Source organism: Crocodylus siamensis, chromosome 3, assembly GCF_052110815.1.
Source record: "Crocodylus siamensis isolate JL-2025a chromosome 3, ASM5211081v1, whole genome shotgun sequence".
NCBI lineage: Eukaryota > Metazoa > Chordata > Crocodylia > Crocodylidae > Crocodylus > Crocodylus siamensis.
This window is the reverse complement of record NC_143397.1, coordinates 174,541,028-174,563,787: the sequence shown is the minus strand read 5'-3', so window position 1 is coordinate 174,563,787 and position 22,760 is coordinate 174,541,028. Positions and strand designations below refer to the sequence as shown.

At 41.3% G+C, this 22,760-nt stretch overlaps 1 long non-coding RNA gene across 2 annotated transcripts in view; it reads left to right on the top strand.

The window, feature by feature from the left end:
• The window catches only part of LOC149869145 (uncharacterized), a 66,922-nt gene that overhangs the window by 43,295 nt on the left and 867 nt on the right, over window positions 1-22,760 (top strand). Inside the window, exons 3-6 of one of the 2 annotated variants that reach the window (XR_016441397.1) lie at window positions 7,869-7,925; window positions 9,099-9,265; window positions 12,436-12,539; window positions 14,319-14,877. This is a non-coding gene — a long non-coding RNA (uncharacterized LOC149869145). Of the gene's footprint in view, window positions 1-7,868; window positions 7,926-9,098; window positions 9,266-12,435; window positions 12,540-14,318; window positions 14,878-22,760 lie in introns of those variants that run through there. The other variant, XR_016441398.1, reaches the window with a different exon arrangement.

Below are 22,760 nucleotides of genomic sequence, written 5' to 3'. Positions count from 1 at the left end.
AAGTGGCAGTAGCTGTTAACAGCTGGCTAGTCATAGCTATAACAGCCATGGCTTAGCTGCAGTATGTGGTCTTGAGCTGGTCAATTGTTTTTCCTTTGTAAGCATTTGTTTGTTTGTTTGTTCAACTCCATATGTTCTCCAAACTTCCTTGACTTCCTAAAATTCTTTGGAACAAAAATGGCTTGGAAATTTTTCATAACATTTTCCCCCACCTCCTTTAAACCTGTTGTAGGACCTTGTACAGAAAACCGTCAGGAACTAACCAGACTTAAGCATATAACAAAGGATGATTGGGGAATCACAACAGAAAGAATTTCACAAGTTTTGTATAACAGCCCATTGAATTCCTCAGGGTATTCATTTGCATTCAAGAGAGGAAGCTGTCTGTGAAAAGCAAGTTACTCCTAGGTAGGCCAGGGACATCTGAAGAGTAACTCGGTTTAAGCAATGGGGGGGAAATTGAATGGGATCATTTGAGTCTGGCATTGTGGAGGGATGGAGAGAAACAAGATAGGTAAAAATAGGGTGATCACATGATTTTTAAGGAAATCCAACATACTGCATCTCCCACCCCTCCAAGTCAGCAGCGCTGCTGCAGGCAGAGGCAGGCACTGCCTACCTGCCTGTTGCACTATGCTGCTCTGGCTCCCCACTGGACTGTGACCTGTGCCTCTGTGATTTTGGGACTTCTGTTTTTATTTTCACCAACTGCCCAAGACTGGCCTACAAAATCCAGAACTATCCTGGCCACGCTAGGACGTATGGTCACCCTAGGTAAAAGGAAACCCAGTGAGAATGGGGCTACAGTAGTTTCATAGTTGGTAGGGTTGGAAGGGACCTGAGCAGATCTAGTCCGAACCCCTGCCCTGGGTAGGAAAGAACGCTGGGGTCAAATTACCCCGACAAGGTGTCTGTCTAGCCTCCTTTTGAAGACCCCCAGGGTAGGAGTGAGCACCACTTCCCTTGGAAGTTGGTTCCAGATCCTAGCTGCCCTGACTGTGAAGTAATGCCTCCTGATATCTAGCCTGAATTTACTCTTCGTCAACTTATGGCCGTTATTCCTTGTTACTCCTGGTAGTGCTTGGGGGAACAGGGACTGTCCCAATGCCTGCTGGTCTCCCTTGCCCAGTTTATAGATGGCCACCAAATCCCCGCTCAGCCTTCTCTTGTGGAGGCTGAACAGGTTCAGGTCTTGTAGCCTCTGCTCGTAGGGCCTGTCCTGCTGCCCCTGATCATGCGAGTGGCCCTCCTCTGGACCCTCTCCATGTTGTCCATATCCCTCCTGAATTGCGGCACCCAGAACTGGATGCAGTACTCCAACTGCGGCCTGACCAATGTCGCATAGAGGATCACCTCCTTGGACCTGCTCGTGATGCATCTATGAATGCATGACAAGGTACGGTTAGCCTTCCTGACTGCGTCCCCACATTGGCGGCCCATGTTCATTTTGGAGTCTATAATGACTCCAAGATCCTTTTCTGCCTCGAGAAGGGAGTTCCCCAGCCTATAGGTATGCTGCTGGTTCTTTCTCCCCAGGTGCAGTACCCCGTACTTGTCAGTATTGAATACCATCTTATTCTCATCCGCCCACCCCTGTAACCTGTCCAGATCCAATTGCAGCCTATTCCTCCCTTTTAGGGTGCCCACTTCTCCTCACATCTTAGTGTCATCTGCAAATTTGAACAAGGTGCTTTTCACCCCCTCGTCCAAGTCGCTGATGAAGATGTTGAACAGTGCGGGCCTGAGGACTGAGCCTTGGGGGACCCCACTGCCCACATCCCTCCAGGTCAAAAATGTTGCGGCCCTCCAGCCAACTGGCGACCCATCTGACTGTGCAGGCATCGACACCACAATCTCCCAATTTTTTAATGAGAATGGGGTGAGAGACAATGTTGAAGGCCTTCCTAAAGTCCAGAAAGACAACATCCACTGCGACACCTGCATCCAAGGATTTTGTGACCTAGTTATAGAAGGCCACTAGGTTGCTCTGACAGGACCTGCCTCTAATGAACCCATGTTGGTTGTCCCCCTGCTTGCCCCTCGCAGATGTGCATCTGGATAATTTTCTCAAAGAGCTTCCCCAGGACTGAGGTTAGACTAACAGGCCTATAATTTCCTGGGTCCTCCTTCCTCCCTTTTTTGAAATTAGGGACCACATTGGCCCTTTTCCAGTCCTCTGGCACCTTGTCAGAGCACCACAAGTGCTCATAAAGCCATGCCAGGGGTCCCACAATGACCTCTGCTAATTCCCTCAGCACTCTGGGGTGGAGAGCATCAGGACCTGCTGATTTGAACACGTCCAGTCCCACCAGAAGTTTCCTGACTAGGTCCTCTCTGACCCTGGGCCTGGTTGCGCCTCCCCTGGGACCATCAGAGATCCCAGTGTGGGGAATGACCCGGTCCCTGCTCAGAAAAATAGAGGAAAAGAAATTGTTAAATAGGTTAGCTTTGTCATCTGGTGAGACCACCAGATTTCCAAGCGTGTCCTGAAGAGGCCCCACGTTACCTGGAAACTTCTTTTTACCCCCTATGTATTTAAAAAAAGGATTTTTTGTTATCCTTGATCCAGGTTGCTAGTCCCAGTTCAATCTCCGCTTTGACCTTCCTGACTGCCCCCCTGCAATCCCGAGCGACAGAGGTATAGTCCTCCCTGGTGATGGCTCCTCCCTTCCATTGGGTGTATGCTTCCTTCTTAGCTTTGAGACATTCCTGGATGCTTTGGTGAGCAATGGGGGCTTTTGAGCACTCTTGCTCCCTTTGATCCGTGTTGGGATTCCCACCCTTTGGGATTGGAGGATTGTCTCCTTCAGGAATGACCACTCTTCTTGGACTCCCAACTCCCCACCCCTCCGGGACCTCAGTGCCTCCCCAAATAGTCTCCTTAGATCAATGAAATCCACCCGCCTGAAGTCCAGGGCTGCTGTCTTGCCGCAGGCCTTTGCCACCCTGCACTAGTTGGTGAATTCCAATAGGCAATGATCACTATCACCCAGGTGATCGAGCACCCGCAGTTCCCTCACCAGGTCATCGCTTGTGGCCAGGACCAGGTCTAACAAGGCATTTCCCCTGGTGGGACTGTGTACCTCCTGGGTTAGATGGAGGTCCTGTAACATGGCTAGGAACCTACGTGAGCACTCCTAGTGAATGGGAACAAGGCAGTGAGAAGAGGAATGGGCAGACACACCTGAGCTTTCTCCAGCCAAGCAGTCCAGATGTAGCAGGAGTTTACCATCTAAAAAGCTGCCATTCAACTAGAATTCCAGAATAGCAATAACATAAAAGGAGACCATGATGATGACTAAAAATGTCTACACCAGTAATCTAAGCAGAACAATGGAAAGTAAGCCTATTATCTTCAACATAAAGCAAGAAGATAAACTTAATAACATAAAGGACAAGCAAAAGATTGCCTCTTTCCCCATCCCCTGTAAGGCTTGTCTTGGTAAGTTGATGATTAATGCCAATAGATGGGTGACTCAAATATCAGCCAAGCCTACAAGTTACTAATTGATTGTCTTAATCCAATAACAAACTATTTCCAAAGGGAAACATTCAAAAAAAGTTACCTGGTTTAATTGCACCATCCACAATAGTTGCATCTTACTGGAAAAGGGAGGATCAAAATCTTCAACCAGTCACAGTGATAACAAAACTCACAAAACTGAGGGTTTGCATCAGGTTAGATGTTTCACAAAAAATGCAGACACAATAAAAGGTGTGGATTCAGCAAGCTTTGTATACACTGCTTTAACACCAGCTCTCCTTTGAGCCCACAAGTACTCTCACCGAAGTCAACAGAGCCCTTCACATGCTTGGAGTTAGGCATGTGAGTGTGTTCCTTGTTGGATCAAGACCAAATTTTTGGCATATCCAAAACAGAGTTCAGAAATCTCCCAAGAATTCTCACATGACTTCCAGTGTTTCCTGTTTCTGTTTGGGCTGCAAATCTTGCAAGAACTTTCCACAATGCTTCACCTTCATTTCAGGCACTCCAACTGCAGCCAGAATCAGGAAATGCAGAGCTGCATGAAAATGAAAAATAGCTTATTTAAGTTACCCTAGCACAGTCAAGCCTCAAAGACTCAGAACAGGTATGGTTCAAGTTCTGAGTTATGGGTCAGCTTCATGTATTTATTCATTTTGAATCTAAATGAATTTGCCTGTTGTTAACATGCTTTCCATCATTTCTTTCTGACTTGGCCTTTTCCAACAGTGCCAGACCTACCTCACTTACTGAGCTGCAAAGAATGACACTCCCCTTATCCCTGTGTAAGTAACATCCATCACTGTATCAGCACCTGTCTGAACAGTGGTAGAGGAGGGTCAAGGTACTATTTCCTACCTTTGACAGGTGTTATAACAGCACCAAACTGCCCAAACATATAAAAGTCTCCATTCTGAAAACTGTTAAATGTACTTTTCCCCCCTGCTATTCCATCCTCCCCATGGACTTTTTAGCTCCACCAAGGCCAAAAATGAATGCCTTTCATACACAGCAAAGGACAGGCTTTCTCTTTATTGAACAGCAAAATATATAACTAAGCAACTGAGAAGGGGAGCACTCATTAACACAACTGTTTGGGTGCTATGCCATAGCAAAGCCAGGCATTGCCATTCTTAACATCATTCCCATTGGGTTGGCACATCTAATCCTTATTATGATTGGATTCACACTGAAACAGTAGCACCAGATGAAAAAAAAATGATCCCCCTATTAAAAACACAGACGTGAATTTAGGATATTCAACCAACAGATATTAATGCTTACTCAGAGTGTGTGTGTGTGCATGCATGCACACATGCATACACACACATTATATGTCTTTATTATTTATGTTACAGTAGGGCACAGGAACACTACTCAAGATCAGGGCCTAATTGCAATAAACACTGTACAGACAAGTAAAGTTCCTCCCTCTAGAGAGTTTAAATCTAGGTCTAAGACAGGATGTAGTTATTGGACAAAGCAGACAAACAGGGTAGAAATGTATGGGTGAGGCAACAATAAAACAAACCTAAGTCAGCAGAAAGTAGGAGCTCTCTGATATATTAGTAGATTCTTTCTTTCCTCTATGTTTTCTAGTTTTCATTTCTATACTCTGTGTGTGTACACATGTGCGTGTATGTGCATGAATATATAGCTATAATATATACAGCTATATTTGCTGAATGTTCATAATATCTCTGTATTCTGTATCCCACGTTGTTGATTTGTTCTGCATTTTGTTTGGCAGTTTGTGGGTAATAACTAAAAAGAGAGTCAGTTGGAGTTGTTAAAAAAGCAGAGTTTAAAAAGGAGTTTTTAAATATCTGTATATAAACTATAGCAACATCCACAGCATGAAAAAATTAGAAACAAAACTCACTACAATTGTAAAGCAGAGCAAGAAAAAAAATATTGCATAGTTTTAACCAGGAAACTAGCTTATTTTTTCATAGTTAAAAGATGTCAATTAAAGTCAACCATCTCTACACACATTTCTCATTTATTAGAAGTTCAGAGATTGTACAACTAGTGCAGTGATTTTCAAGTAGGATCCCACAAGATCCCTTAAAGGGTGCCATGCCACCCAACTCCTGTGCAGGGAGGTCTTTTCCTACCTCATCTGGCACCAGTGTGTGCCCCAGGTACCCCAGCAGCTCCTGCAGCTGCTCCTCTGGGGACTGTCCCCATTGCTGCCCCCCCCCCCCACCTCCAGGTAGCCCCTGTGCCAGCTGCCCTCATGCTCCAAGCAGCATGCTCTGCTGTGGGTGAACCAAGCAGGTAGGTAAATGGAACCCTTCTTTGCAGTCCAGGTCACCCTCTAGACCAACATTTCTCAACCCATGGGTCGTGATCCAAAAGTGGGTTGCAAGAATATATGAAAGGGTCACAAACAAATTTAAAAACGGATCAATGAACTTTAAAAATGGATTCTCCTTTTTAAAAGAAAAATATTGGAAATCACTGCTTTTCCCTTGCAGCCCGGCAGAGTTCCAGCCTATGAGGAACTGCTTGGGGCCCCCTGCCCTGCATACTGAGGGTCTGGGGGCAGTGGGTCAGGAGGAGGGGCACTGGGTCAGAACTGGCCATCAATGTTTACAAATGGGTCCTGGTGCAAAAAAAGTTGAGAAGCACTGCCCTAGACTTTGTCCATTACCCCATGAGGGCATATGAGACCCTACAAGATCTGTTTCAGTGGCAGGAACTGTCCCTGTCCCCAGATACAGAGGACTAGAAGATAGGGAGAGGGCAGATGGTGGAAGGAGTATGGTAGTGTTAGATCCTACTCCTACTGCTCCTACCTGGTGCCAGCTAAATTGGTGGTTCTCAACTTTTTCAGCCTCAAGACTCCCCTCCATATCTTTTCTGACTTCAGATTCTAGCTCACCTGTGGTATCAGGAAATTCAGAAAATTTGCAAAGGGGTGCCCTGAGGCTAAAAAGGCTGACAGCCACTGAACTCATGTTTTATCCTTGGAAAAAGTTAAAGACTTCAGAGAGTTTGGCTTTGGGGATGAAAGATGTTCCATTAATAGAGGCCTAGATCCTTTAACAAAGGGATTTCCATCTCATATAAGTCAAAATGCTGCAGAAAACAGCAGTCACCTGGACTCAACATTATGACTGCTTTCTGAGTCACTCCAGGAAATGTGAGGGGATTTGCATCTGTAGATTATAGGTGTGCATTTGCAGGGAGAGATGGTTGTTATTTTTATGGCTGTTACTACATTACTTAGGGCATCCCACAGGGGACATCCACTTTTTCCTCACTTTTCTCCTCCATGGGAAACCATACATTCAGTTATTGGTGACTGTCATTGAGAAGTAGCAAGTCTACAGTCTCAGAAGCATTTGAATGGACTTACAGTGTATGTCAAAAGATTGGTTTAAAAATCTTTTCTTCCTCCTTTTTAGCTTCACTGGGTTGGTTTAGTCAAGGATGATCCTGAACTGAGCAGGGGGTGGGACTATGTCACCTTATGAGGTCCTTTCCAGGCTTTCTTTTGTATAATCCCTTCCCTGTCCTGAGGCTAGCTGGCCATACCTCTGCCTAAAGCAAAGCCAACTAAAGCCTACTCCTAATTTAAACTAGCTGCTCACAGTTCTCAAATACTAGAGGCACTACTGGAGACATCTCTATGAGACCAGAAGAGGGCCCAAAGTAGAGAAATCCTTGCAGGGCTGGTTTACAATCTAATTAATTTTTTAATCCAATTTGATTACAAAATAATAACCCAAGTTAAGGATTTAGCCACAGGAGATGCACATGTGCAGATACCATAATCATGCGAAAAAGCAGATTTAAAATACAGTCCATTGAAGACCAGAAAAAGGAACCGCAAAAACAAATGAGGGTAATAAAATAATACACTTTGCAAAGGATAAAGAAAATGCTGAAATCAGCATTTTATGATAGCCCTTCATCAGGAAATGCCTGTGAAAACAGTTTTGGAAAGTAATAATTTGCTTTACTGATTTGTCTGCAGATATTCCTTGAAGCAAATGAGGCACAAAAGTCCTACTACTTTTTTTTTTTTAAATGGGAAAGAAAACAGCTTTCAGTGGAAGGAAAGAGACACTTGCCACCTCCTGAAAAAAGATAGTCTAGCTTATTAAATGTGAGATATTAGAGGATATCAAACTACTAGGAGAGAGATTCAAATTTCTGATATAAGAACAAAAGAAAACACTCCTGCATTCAAAGGAACCGAACAAAAAAGGATGGCCAAACAGTGGGGAAGTCAGCATAGAAGTCAAATATTTACCTAGCCAGGCTCTCTCTCCGAGTACAATCATCTGCCTTTTCACCATTCTTGGAATTTTTAATGGTACTGAACTGACACACAATTATGCAAATGAAAAATGTAACATTTTCTATTTCACAGCAGACAGAATGTGGATCTTGTGGCTGAAGGGGAGACTATCAGGAGAGAAAAGAATAAGTAAGAGAATGATTTTAAGGGCTCACATTATTATCAAGAATTATAAAACACAGTAACAAATGTCATCTTAGTAAAAAAAAAAAAAAAGGGCAGGGGAGAGATTATAACTGTGACATCTGTAAACTTGAGGGACCTGCCTATTGTTACCTGTTCTTTTTTTTAGTGGCACCACTCTAAAACTATTGTCTTTCTACTGGTTTCGCTGGAGTTGCATAGGATTTATACTAGTGTATCTGATAGGAGGATCTAATTAACTACCTTGCTTGCTTCAAAATCTTTCCATAGTGGCAGAACTTCCCTAACACTCAACCAGCTCATCCACAAACCAAATTGTGTTTGAAGATGGCACAGAAAAACTCATTAATAGCGAGTAAGATACAGCTATGTTCTTCTTAAAACCATATTTCTGAAGCTACCAACCTGCACATCTCTGGAGGCTTCTCAAGAGTGGCATATGAATAGCCATTCTGTGCCCTTGTGATACAGTAGTGCTCATCAGTCTCAGTACATCATCCTCGTCATGGCACCATATATTCTGGCTGATTTGGCTCAAGTGAGGGACTGGACATAAATGCTTCTCTTGTTTCTTGTACGTAGTTTGTCTATGAGATTGTGAAAGGGAGGGAGAGGGACAGAGAGACAACTCTAAAACAAGGACGGGTCAAATGTTTGCTTATTTATTCATCAGAAAACTGGCAGAATCAGATGCCTAGCTGTTACCTGAGTGAAAATTGGAAGGGAACAATAGCAAACAATTACAAGCAATAGGATGTGTCTTCAGGAGTTGCTTAAGCAAAAACCAAAAAAACAACAAAAAAATCTTACAGAACTCAGGACAGCAACTTCAACTTTTTTTTTTAAAAACTCAAGCAGGGTGCCCTGGCAACAGGATCATGTGAATGACAATAAGTATGCTTTTAAGCTCCCCATAGTCCTCCAGGACAGGAGAGAAAAGCAAGTGGAGGATCAAATGGATTACAAGTCAAGTAGAGCACTCTGCAGCCCAAAGATGTTTGAAGCTAAATCACAGGACACATTTGTCAAGCTCTTAAAAAATACAAATACAGGATCAAAGCAGAAGCACTTTGCAAATATTAACATTTGTCACCTAGTTTTACTTTTGATGCAATTCATTTTGAAGACATTTCTTTCTTGCTTTCTTTTTTTAAACAGGATAATCTAGTTGTTCAGCACGCATGCTTGGCTCCTTCAAAAGAAACGTGACAATATTGCTGAGATATGGAAGATTTAACTAAAAGAATGCACATATTAGAACAAACTTCTTCATAAACCAGTGCAGTGGAAAAATCTGTTCTTTTTGATGCCATCAAAATATTCCAGTAAGTGTTTTGGAAGTACTCCTCAAAGAAACAAATGTTAAATGATAATTCTTTGTATTATTTCAAATATAAGTAGGGATAAAGTAACATTTGAGTCTACAAAATAAAGAAAACAGTATGGACTAGCCATCCTTCATATCAAAGACAAGCCAAAAAGCCCCTTGGGCTAGCATAGTCAAGGTAGGCTGGCTTCTGTCACCAACAACACGCAAGGAAAGCAATAACACTGGTATCGTGTTCAGCTGTCTTAGGCTCCCCATCCTGAATGTCTAGGTAGCCATATACAGCTGGGTCGGCTAGGGGCATTCTCCAGTACAAGTCTCAAACAGGGCTCAAATGCATATCTCTGGAGTGTGAAGATGCCATAATTGTACTGCCACCACAACCCACCAGCCTCAAAGGACGTCCATTAATTTCAGAGGAGCTGTTCCACTGATACACCTAGCCAAAATACACTCTGATTCAAAATATACACTCTGATTCAAAATATGGCATGAAAAGAAAAAAAAAAATATAACGATAAAACTTTATCTTGACCATTTTCAATAATGGCTTTTTCTCAAGTTCTGTGAACCATCCAGCTCATTCCCATCAGACAGGACGACAGACAGAAGGTAAGTCAAGTGTTTTGGGTCAGTGGTGTGCTGAACTTTCTGCCAGCATGGGTGCCAGTTCTCTTTTCCTCGACCCTTCAATCAGATGCTCTTCATGTCTGCGCTGATTTCCAGAGCGGCAGAATTCCAATTAGAGTCCTAGGACTTTTAACTTGTTTTACGAGTGACCTTCTCCATACAGGGAGATTTACAGTTCTATGGCTGAGGTATTTCTCTGAGTAATGCAAGATATATAATAACAACAACAGCTCAGACTTAATTTAGGAAATTCAGTAATTGTCAAGTGTGGTAAATCATCTTTAAAGCAAACCCTCTTAAAGTCTGAGAGATAAAGTTCATTCCCCTATGATGAGGTGGTAGCATGGAATGCCCTGAGGTTCTGGGCAGAGTTTCAAAGCAGTTAAGTCACATTAGGTGAGATCCAGCTGCCCATGGCTGCTGGGATTTCTGAGAATGTTGGCACTGGGGTGACACAGTGGATAATCTTTAACAGGGGAAGTCTGTCTGGTGCCTGCTCTTTGTTCCAACTTCACTTTCATATTTGAGAATCCTTATGACAGACTTTCTATTCACAGCAATGTTTTAGCCTGTCACAAGCGTGGCCCCAGAGATTATAGTTAGGCAAATACAAAGAGAACCCACACATGCTTGAGTCCTTCAAAGTATCTTTTCTGCTTAGGTTCCATTTGTTAATATTTGACTGAGTCTGCAGTTTGAACAAGTACTTCCCAAATCTATTTCAGTGTTTAATATATATATTAACACTGAAATAGATTTGGGAAGTACTTGTTCAAACCGCAGACTCAGTCAAATATATATATATGGTGCTCAGAGCATTTATGTGTAAAACCAGTTTGACAGGTTTAACCATCTATTCCTTCCTTGCACAATGTTATTCTTATAAAACTCTTGTCTTATCATGTAACTCATGAACTCACAATGCCCCCCTGGCATCACATTCATTTCCTGAATGTCTCAGCACAATGATTTCTTAGAGATTGTAAAAGCAAAAGATCTAGGAAGATCTGGCCTGAAATATTTAGCACTATAATGAGGGTAATAGGCATTAAATTATTGAAAGGCAAATAGAATGAAGTGCATGAAATTTTGCCTTTTTTGTGACATGATATAATTTAAGCTCCTTAGATATTCACAGAACTCATGATCCTGCTTATTATATTAATGAAACTTCCACATTATCATGATGAAAATTAGAAGCGAATTGAAGTGATTAGTACTTTGGTTCTTACACATAAATTCTGATTCACTGTGTATACCAGAGTCTATTTGTCACTGGGATGTAAGTACGTAATAAGAAAGCAAAAATTGTCCCAGGATTGAGATTTCTACTGATTTAAATAGTCAAGTTTAATCTTGCATGGTCTCAGTGTTACTGACTATTTATGTCATGGTAGTGCCTAGAGGTCCTATTATTATTGCTTATTGTACAAGAAGCCTTATACAACATTAGACTATATAAGGTTGTATCCATAGATAGTTTGTAGGTGCTCTTGCAAATTCATGTAAAGGATATTATTGAAGATGACATGTAATCTCAGTATATGCAGCCTGATTCCCAGTTACACAAAGGCCTCTTCATGCCATCTCTGTCACTGCCTGAAGTCTTAAGTTGTTGTAAATTGTATAGTTCTTATGCAAACATATATATGTATATTTTCCTTAAGTCCTCTTCTCCTGGCAGGGCTGTAACAAATGAGGTACTGTAAATGAGAATCAGGCTCCCAGGTTTTTCCTACGTCATATGTATATGCATGCTGACCTGTCTATTGTTGCATGCAACAAAACTGCATTTATTTACCATATAAAATGGTGCAGAGAGGGGTCTGTGATATTAATGATTAAAGGAGCTCAAAATACTTTTAAAAAGAAATATTCATATTCAAAGGATCATGATGAAGTTAATATAGGGACAATGGTGGCACATTAAAAATGGTGGAATTTTTTCCAAAAAAATTGAAGCATGTAAAGAAGTATCAAAATAAACATTAATTATAGGTAAACCTAAAATGTCTGTTTTAGCTAAGCAGAGCACTCAAGAATTTGAGCTGATCTGGTAGGGTGAACCTATCATAGACCACATGACTAATTTACAAGCTTACAGTAAACTTTATTTAACAGCATTTGTAGGCTAGTGCATTGCCAGGTTTAACTATAATTTTATAATCTGCATCAGCTAAAGCAGAATGGAATTAGTAACTAGTTACTGGCCTAAAGTGCAGGTGGTCTGTTTCAGTCACCTCCAGATCCAGCATCATAACTCTTCTTACAGGTTCCCAAGTGGCTCCTATTGTCATTTACTTTCCATTTTTGGTACACACATCCACACACACACCTTTTTTATGGTCTCTGAACTATCTGGATCTGGTGTATTAACCAAATTGGGTTGGAAACCATACAGATCATAGCCAAATAAGCTGTATCAAGACAAGGGGTCTTGGTTTTCTTTGCTTTTGTCTGGACCAAAAACACTGGAAGATACTGGATCTGTTGAAGTCAGTCAAACTTTTCTAATTTCACCTGTATTTCTGCTCACAGGCAGAACCAGGAAGCACAGATGAGCCTGAAAATGAAAAATGGGGAAAAGAAACATTTTCCAGATCTTTCATTAAGAACAAAAGAAAGAAGTTCTAGTTACACAGGTTTGTTTCTAGTTTAGGATTAAAGCTTGCATCAGGTACTTTATTTGAACTGGCTAACTCTTCCTTAGCAAATACCTGAACTACTACACACCAAAATTCTCATCATCCTTTTTAAGGCCCTTTCTATGATATGCAAATCTACACATCTTCACCTGTAGCATTCACTTAGCATTTCCCAAAGGCATATTGTAACAAATTAAAAATAGCAACATGAAAGCATGCTAATAAAAATGCAGGTTTAACTAAAACTGGGGAGAGAGAGGGCATGGTGGGGTGGGTTGCCATTGGTTTCAGTGGGGCCCGGATTTCACATGCTGTTTAAAAAATATTTTAGAAATGTCTAACAAACTTCAAGGTCAGTATAGAAAATCTCTAGGTTTTCAATATGGCAAAAACTATATGCTTTAAAAGTATCTGGATTACACGGTGCCAGAGGCGTAAATGGCCAGGACTGTGCCTAGGGTAGTCCTCCCTGCTTTTTCCCCCTGTACCTTCTACCTCCAGAGGGGCTAGAAGCAGGCAGAATGCAGGAGTAGCAGCTGAAATTCACTGCTGCTGAATGGAGATGTCACCTCACTTTTCTGCTGCAAAAGCCCATGTCAGGTGGGCAAAAAATGGGTTGACATCTCCCCCCACAGCAGCAAACTCTTTTGTTACTCACCAGAACTACATTTCCCAGAGTGCACTCACTGACACTCCTCCTCTGTGCTGCTTGGGTGACTGGGGATGGGAAGGAGAGGCATTCCCAGTCTATTCTGGTGCCACCTGCCCCCCTTAGGCAGTTCCCACCTATCCTTGCAATACTGCATCATTCAAATGTGTAAAGTAGATGCTGTGAATATGGCTGAGTTGAACAAACTTTTTTTTCTACCATTCAGTTTCCTCTCAATAAGGAAAAGCTGGGTTTTATGATGTGCCCTTCAGATTCTTAAGAGAATCTCTCTAGATTAACTAGGATCTTTACAAGTCTCATTCTTCTTGTAGTTGTCACAAGGACTTTTCTACATATTGAAACAATACAGGATTTATGAATGATGTCCTACATCATCATGTATTGTTTCAGCTTTTGGTGTATTCACAGCAGCTGACAAAGTAGGCTGCTGCCTACAAAAACTAATGTCCCTCTGAACTAGTCCATCTCTCTAATCTCCACTTGTCATGGCCAAGTGGTGTCAGACCTCATATTCAGAAAGGGTATGTTCTTGTGAGAAGAATGAGGTAGATATAATTACTTTTTGTGGTCTTGTTCATTCTTTGAAGAAATAATAGAAAAATGGATCTCTTGAGTAGTGGAAAATTTTAAATACCAGCATAATGAAAAAACTATTTGGCTTCTCTCTAACAATTTATAACCTATCCTATACTCCCTAGGCATATTTGCATTAGTTACACAAAGAATAAGGCCCAGGATCAAATAGAGTTCCCTGTTTTATTTTACTATTGCACATTGCTTCACTTTATCTGTTGCTTTCCTGTATCATCATAAATTATGTTGTTTTAATTTTGTTTAAACTTGTAGATAATCTTACTGTATGCTTTTAACAAAAACCATAAATTATATGCATTTATTATTATACTAATATGTATATATATACTTTTATTGCCCATTTTATTGTATTGCTTTAGTTATAACTGTAAATACAATACTACTACAGTTAGTCTCTAAGGTACCACCCTGCCCAGGCTTCTGCCTTTGAAGAACAGTAAGCAGATACCCAAAATGCCTGGAAGAAGCTATCCCTGCATGTGCACTATAGTTGTCTTGCTTTCTTTGCACAGGTAGAAGCCAAAATCATGGAGTTGATTACGTGTGTTCCTCTCGCTGTCCATCAACAGTGCTGGTGATACTAATGTGCAACAAGAATAGCTAAACTACTGAAGCACAGTGGAAACATTAGAAAACTTTTTCATTATGAAGTGCCATAAAATTCTCGGTGCTTTCTTCTTGAATATAGCCTGTCCCTGGGGCACAACATCTTCAAACATCCTTCTCATTAACCACTATATTTTTATTAAGAATGTAGATAGGATCATAAATACACTTGACAGGGCACATGGTCCTCAAGTCTCAGAAGGCACAGATCAGAACATGCAGCTGATAAGCAAGGGTAAAGGTGAATTTAAGGTACCTGTTGCATTTCCCTGATTCTGGACTTGACAAAAGGCTTAGCTTGGTCTTCCCTCCAGTACAAATTATAACCGTTGAAGCTTAAATGCAAGTGCTGTTTTCCTCATGCATTTAGTGGACATTCAGAGCAACAGAAACCTCGCTAGAATCCTAAGACCTATAATTTGGTCTTTGAACAACTTCATGAACAATAAAAGATTTTCAGTTCTTTGGCTGAAGTCTTTTTCCTCACAGATACATGATAGTGGTGTAGCCCTGATGGTCCAGGAATTTTGGAGAGGTAATGATTTCTTAGGGTGGTATCTTTTATTGGATCAGCTGTATGTCAGAAGGTCTCACATTCAAAAACACGTCCAACTATTCCACTTATGCCATTGGTCAAATATTCCTGGACCATCATGGGTTCAACATCACCCTAATACTACTGTAACATGGAATATATAAAAATCTGCTGCCTACAATGGCAAAGAAGAATGTCTTGCATTTGAAAGCTTGTCTAACTAGAAATAAATAAAAGGAGTAGGGACTTACTGTGTCCAGGGCTCTACAGTAATTGCCTATCTGCCTGCTTCCATCCTGTAGTAACTGAAAGCTAAACTGGAGCTTTCCATACAATAGGGTAAGCCACCTCGGTTTAGCTTTCACTTACCACTGGCAAAGAATGTACACATGGGCACACAGCAGTAGTTTAGTAAAAAATGCCCATTCCCCTTTCCCTCACTGCAATGTGCTTGTTTGTCCATGCCCTAATCAATATCTGCTCTAATTTATATTGGTTTCCCACAGCCATTTATGAGCAGACCAGAATAGCCAGTGCTCTGAATCCTATGATCTGACCTCCTCTTTCCCTAGTTTTATTTCCATGTGCTGCTATGAAAGAGCTGTGTCAGGAATGAAGAAGACACAGTCATTGCATTGTCACTTAAATACGTCCAGAGCTTTGATCAGTTTCTTCTGATTCTGGCCTCTTGGTCATCCATACTTCCTCCTTGCCCCTTCCAATAAACTGGCTTCAAGTTTATGCCACCTTCACCCTCTGGATCTGTAGTAGCTATTTCTAGCTAATATATGCCCTTCACGGGTGCTCATTCCTGTGACTTTCCTATATTTTGTTCTAGGACACCTTCTGAAAAGTAAAATTAGGCCTGTCCTATTGTTCATTGCCTAAGCTAACCTCAGGTTTTCCTCTGCAGAGCACAGCAGTAGTGGTGCCACACCAAACCAAATTTCTTGCAGTTACTCCCAACAGCTTACTAGGTCAAAAGGAAAAAACAGAGACAATCTGCAAGGCCTTGTTTGTAGAAGTTCAGATCTGGGTTGAATGACTCCCTTATAGCTCTCTGTAGTTTTGTAAACTAAGCCACTGGATAGTTCATGTTTTCAGAACGTAAATCAGGCTCCTATCTTGGATGCAACTGGTGCAGTAACAGCAGGGTCTGTTTAAATCAGTTCAGAAAGTGAAAACCAAATAATGAATGAGCACAGAAAATCAGGTTGGCAAAACTCCATCATGATGATTTGTTTTTAGGAATTGTTGTTGATTTACAGGTCTGAAGCCTTTGTTGGTGCTCTCTAGGTTTAAGGCAGAATATTTCAATAAAAATTATAGCTAAAAACAGTTCTGCTGATCCAGGAAATGTTCTGAGGGTGACAGTATGTGCTAGAGCTATGATAAACAGCATTATATTCCAGCCAGACCAGTTACATTTTACATAAATAAATAAATAAACATGTTATGGGATTTCCTAAAGTTTATCAACACTGTGAGCCAGATTCTCAACCCTGCTACATCTCCTTTGCTCTGCTCTTGTGATGCAAATGGGCTACAAAGCACGATTAACCAGATTTCTAAGGATTTCCCCATGTAAAAGGAACTTCAGGGTGAGTTTCCCTATTAGCAAGAAAACATGGTGGAGTCATCACTATTTCTGAAATATCTCTGGCCAATGGAATACATGCTATTGAGCACAGGCAGCTGGATGCAACATGGGCTAGCCCTAGACTGTGCAAGGGTCAAAACTGATCTCCAGCCAGCCCCAGAATCAAGATTTTAATGAGGTATAAAACCATCTTTATCCCACTACCCTGTTCCTACACTAAGGCCAATCAGACAGACTATAAAATCCGATTATAATTGGCAACAGCTATCAGTTTATTTTTCTTACTGTTATTTTAGTATAGTAGCATTAGGGTCCCTAATCATGGACTGGGAACCCACTGTGTAGGATGCTGTGCAAACATAGGACAGAAGGACACTCCATGCTTTACCTCAGTGCCTCGCCCCTTCCAGCAAAGCAAAGTAAAGAGCCTGGGAGAAATAGATGTAGCAGCAATGGGAACACAGTCTTTAATAAATTGTTTTTTGGGGATTAGTATCATTTTTCTTAGGAATGAGAAAATCACTTCTGGATGTACTCCTAGTGTGCTTACAATCTGCTTTATTCTTGTAGCAATTTTTTAACATTGGAACATAGGACTGAAAAGGATCTTCTAGTTTAATCCCAGTCTAAAAGGGTCCATAAGAACATCCAATCCGGTTCCCAACCTACACATCAAATTTACCAACAAAGTTCATGGGGAAAAAACCCAGACCCTTTGCTGTTTTAAGATAAACCAGACACCCCCAGCATCCCAGCATGCTCTCTGGGCTGGGCAGGGCTCTCTACTCCACAGCAGAGCTCCTCCCTCCCGACTCTGCTCCCTGGCCAGAGCTCCGCCAGAGACTTGCAGGCACAGAGCGTCTGCCTGGCTTCTCCTTGCTAAGAAGGGATTATTCCCCACTCCCATCTGCCTTATGCAGATACCTCAGCATTAGCTAGCAAACCACATGCTGGCTACAGTCCATGCTGTGGGAGATGACAGGCAGACAGGCTTTTTGGAGCTAATCAACAGGTAGCTTTATGTCCTTCCTTGGAAGAAGAGCTCTGTTAGTTAATGGAGAGATGCTCTGTTTCCTTAATGGGTTGATAAGCGCTGAGTTAGGGGTGATCAGCATTCCCTGCTGGGCTGCTTAGGATGGAGGGAATAATCAAAGCATCCTGCCAGAGCCTGGCCATGACCCCCAGCCCCCAGCGCAGCACTTTGGAAGGGAAGGGAGGGCTGCTCTAGCATTCCCCAGTTTCTAGCCTGAGCCACTGTAGGCATGTGCCTGCATTTCTGAGGCATCTGTCTGGTTACAAAACTGATTTAGCCCAGCCAGGTTAGACTAACCTGCAAAGATTTAACCAGTTCAGGCTCAGGCTTTTTGAATGTCTGTCCCTAGCCAAGTTGATCTACAGAAAACAACATAAAATAGTGAGGAAGCAAAAGCAGTTTCTTAAGACTGCTCCCAAGGTTCTCTTGTGCGATTAAAAAAAACCAACAACACTTTAAAAGGCCTGAAAATTATAACAGAGGGTTCATTTAGCTTGTCAAATTAAAAGAGGCAATAACACAATAACAGGATATTTTTTCAGCCATGACTTGAATAAACAAAAAGAGGGAGTTCTTAAAATACCCAGAGGAAAGGATTAAATATTTTTTCAGAACTACCGGGAATGAAAAAATTTGGGACAGTAGGAAATGCAAGGACATGTCAAAATGGTTAATCTCCATTGCTGTTCTGAAAACTAATAAAAATATTACAACACTAGCATTTTAAAAATACTAGCAGCTATCAAATTACCCTTGATAACATGATTTGAATATAGTCTCCAAATACCTGAAGGGCGATTATAGAGAGGATGGAGATAGAAGCCTATTTGTAGCTTTAGGGAACAATGCTAGGAGCAATGGACTCAGGCAGTAGCAGGGGAAATTTAGGTTGGAAATTAGGGCTAGGTACAGTGAAAAAGCCTGAAGCTGAATCAATTCAGTCTCTGCAGGTTAGTCTAAAACGCACAGATTAAACTGAAACAGAAGCAAACAGACATTTAACTTTGCCTGCAGTAGTGGCTCAGGCCAGAAGCTAGGGAGTGCTAGGGCATAGCTCACTGGCTGTGTTCACTTCCTCTTCCTGCTGCCCCTGAGATCTTTGGGATCTGTAGTCCAGAATTACAGCAGCAGAACTCTGCAGGGTTGCTCCTCACTTCCTCTTCCTGCTTCCAGGTGCCTCTGGGATTTGTAGTCCACAGTTGCAGCCAGCTGTAAGTTTGAGTGGGGAAAAGGGTGTTTAGCCCCCCTCCCTGGCTCCAGACCCCAGCCAGGGTTTGCCTGGGCTGCATCCACAGCAGGGCTTACCCCCTCCCCCACACCTTGTCAACCAGCCCTCATGGCTCCAGCTAGAGGGCAGAGGGGTGGGGTCAGCCCTGCTCTCTGGAGCAGACAGCACAGCTCAGCCCAGGGTTGCAAAGCATGCTTGGGGACTCTGGTTTAACTTAAACCAGGAAGGGGTCTGGGACAAAAGTTTCATAAGCTGGTTTGACCCAAATCAGTTAAGTCTGATACTACATTCAACCACATTTATCTTAAACCAGTTTCAGCCATGTTGATACTGGTTTATGTGCATTAAGCTTCTGTTCTGTTACAGATTTAAATGGGTTTCTGATCACCACACCAGTTTACATATAACTTCTGTCCCTAGCCTAGAAGGAGCTTTGTAACAATGAGGGTCAAGTCTGCAAGAGGCTACCTAGATAAATTGTGGAATCTCAACTCTTGCAAGTTTTCAAGGGTTATATTAGATAGATACTTGCCTGGGATGGGTTAATCAGGGAAGATCCTGCCTTGAGGGGGAAAGAGGGGGAGGATGGACTACATTACCTCGTGAAGTCCTTTCAGCCATACTTTTCCTTTGATCCTCTTAGCAGCAAAGTTCTTGCCACAATGATACTCCTATTGAGATTGGATGAAATGACCCAAATTAGGAACAAGTATTGTTCTAATCATATGGGCATAAAGAGAAGAACAAATTAGAGACAACAGATGATTACACAGTAAAAGTGCTATTCTCGAATAAAAACATTTTAACTTTAAGAATTAGCCTTATGAGACTTTAGAGAAACTTTCCACTTTAGTATTGTGATATATCAGTATTCTGGTACCTGTGTATTGTATGTCTGTTTTGATCATGCCAAAAGTGAGAAACAGAGTTGCTAAGTAAAATACATACAAATATGATCATTAACAGAATGATACCAATCTATGTGAGTGGTCCTAACTCATCAATATCATCTACTATTGTTGACTTCTGCCCATGTAATTCAAAGTGACTTTGGTTTGTCTACACTCCTCCCACATAGTGCCTGGCAATGCCATCATGAAGCACAAACCTTCTGCTTTCTCCTGATCCACATGTGCCAACTCCTAGAAATAAGACAACATAGCCACCTTCACATCAACCCTGAGCTCATGCCCATAAGCATAACCAAAGCACAGGGCCAAGGAGTGGCCCTGAGACAATGTTTTGGACCACTTTGAGGTGGCAACATCTTGCTTCTGGGATTTGGACATACCTAATGGAAAGAAGTCAAATGGACAGACTTCAGAAGTGTCAGGGCTCCTGTGTGCATAAAGGCAGCATAGAGGAACTATGAGTGCAGAGGGTCACACAGCACCGCCAAGTTGGAGAATAAGGGCCATGTGAGCCTTTAAGGTGTGAGTCTTCAAAGCCCCTTGCATTTGTGCTCAAATCCAAGAAAGTGTTAAAAAACAGATTTACAGTCCATTCAGCATTTTCTTGTGAAAGCTTTGATTGAAAATATTTTGGCTTTGAACATATTTGGTTTAGAAACTTTTTTTACTTTTGTTTTTTCCTTTTTTTCTTCCCTGCATATTTCCTCTCCTCCCATTAGTCCCCATTTCTATATTTTGTCAGCAAAAAATGGGGGGAAGGGAGGAAGAAGAAAAAGGTAAAGACAAAAGAAAAACAAAGGAGGAGGAAAGGAAATGATAAAACTAAAGGGTGAAGACATCACCAGCCCTCTATCCCCTAATTTTTTAATGTTCTGAGGGGTTTTTTTAAAAAACAGGAAACAATCTGAGGTAAAGAAAGGGACATTTAAAGAATGGTGATTTTTTAAACTGTGAAATCAGTCTTCATAATGAAATTATCTTTAAAAAAAAATTCAACTAGTTCTGCTCAATTTCTACCTCCATTCATGGTTCCTGATAATGCTTACGTATCCCCCTCCAGGGCAGCTGGTGCTGACCTCATTGATTCTTGTCATGTGTTTTGAAAGCCTCAAACAGCCAATGCTAAGAAATGCAAAATCTTATTGCTTCCTCTTATTCCAACCTCCTCCTCATCATCATCCCTCTGCAACTTCACCTGATTCATCATGCAGTAACTGTGAGAGATTTAGTAAATTGGAAGCAAACCATGAAGCAAATAATACTAGTTACCAAGGAAAAATGCCCCTCCTCTCCACTATATGATTTATTTTTTAACTTAATGCTGCTAAGGTACAATAAAGGAAAATCAGCATTGTAGTGTGTCATTTATCCATGGTGGAAATGATGTTGGCTACTGCAAGATACTTCTCTGCAAGTGTTTCACATTTTTCCAAGCGATGTAGGGCAAAGTTTTGTGTAATTTTCCAGTGACCTTGATTATGCAATTCTGTAAAACTGCAGCTCTAGACTACATCAAAGCCTCCACTACTTTTATCAGGTATTAGGCAGCAACTGAGAATCAAGGAACAGTCAGTGAATATATGGCTATATATGATGTGCTTTGCTCCAGTCCTTTATAAGGATGGCAGTAGATTTATATGAAGCAAATAAATGATGATATATTGCAAAGGATCCTAGCCTATTTTGATTCTTAGTGGAAAGATAAATATAAAAAAGTGTCAGTTCAGCAAAGCATTTCAGTATATATTTAAGCTCCACCAAATTCAAAGAGAGAAACCCTGTTCCCTTTGAAGTTAATTGCAAAACTACTATTGAATTCAATGAGGCTGGGATTTCCCTTGAAGTGCTTAAGTACTATGATGAATCAGAGCTTTAATATACAAACGAGCTGCAAAAATCTTCCTTCTTCCAGAGTCCTCCATGAGATCAGCTTCTCTGTAGTGGTAAACCTTTCAAGTTAGAATCAAGTATAGATTAGGGCACTCTTCCATTCTTATATATACAAATAGGCAGAGAAATCAATGGAAACTCCTACATAAGTATGTCCTTATAATATCAAGCCCTGCTTCTCTCATCAGCTCAGTCAGTCCCGATAACATTTGAGATTGTTGACTCATTTTGATGTGATCTGCAGAAGGAACTAGAAATAACATTTTCCAAATAGTTTTTTTGCTATCAACTGATCTAGCTCAATAAAACTCCTGCCCTGTCTTGTTACTACTGTATGAAGTGGAACCACAGTTCCTGGTGACATTTTTTACTTAAATTATATAACAGGTTATCCAAAAATCACACCTACATTGCTGTTTTATGTTATAATTCCTCAAAAGAATTCAAGTAACCTATTTTTAATATCACATATATTCCTGAATATGTGATGCTTATTTTATACCAGCAGTGCTAACACATTCCCCTCTTTTTTTGCCACCTTTTCCTCTTTTTCTGAAAACTAAGTTACACGCTTCCAACATAGTCTTGATATGGTTAGGCCAACAAGGATGGAAGAAAGATGTTCCATTAATAATGCTTTTCCTAGAGTGGCAGTAATAAGTTTCTTGCTAAGCTGGACAGGTATTTCCCAATCCTAGCTGGTCCTTCTTAAAGCATCTCCAAAAAGATAAGCTCTGGTCAATCCAGCCCCAGTTCTCTTGTCTCCATTTGTGATAGGTTTTATGATCTCGGACACAACAGATTGCTAGCCTGCAATGTTTGGAAATAGTAGATGATTAAACCCTCTGGCCAGGTGTAAATGCAACCTTTGTCTTCTCAATACTGTGTGAGAATTACCTTCCTCTTCGAAGTCCCCAGCTGGCTTTGCCATATTCAGTATTATAAACATTCCCATCTTGTAATTGCAGCCACAATGACCTTCCACTTTCTTTCCAATCTATAAATGCAGCAATGAAATAAGTTTCACTGGACTTTCCTGAGTTACAGCAAAAATGCTGAGCAAGCTACTAAAAATTTGAAAGAATGCGGCCTGTGAGGTTCCCTCCTCCCCTCCCTGGGGGGATTTTGCACCAGGTAAATAATAAAAAATG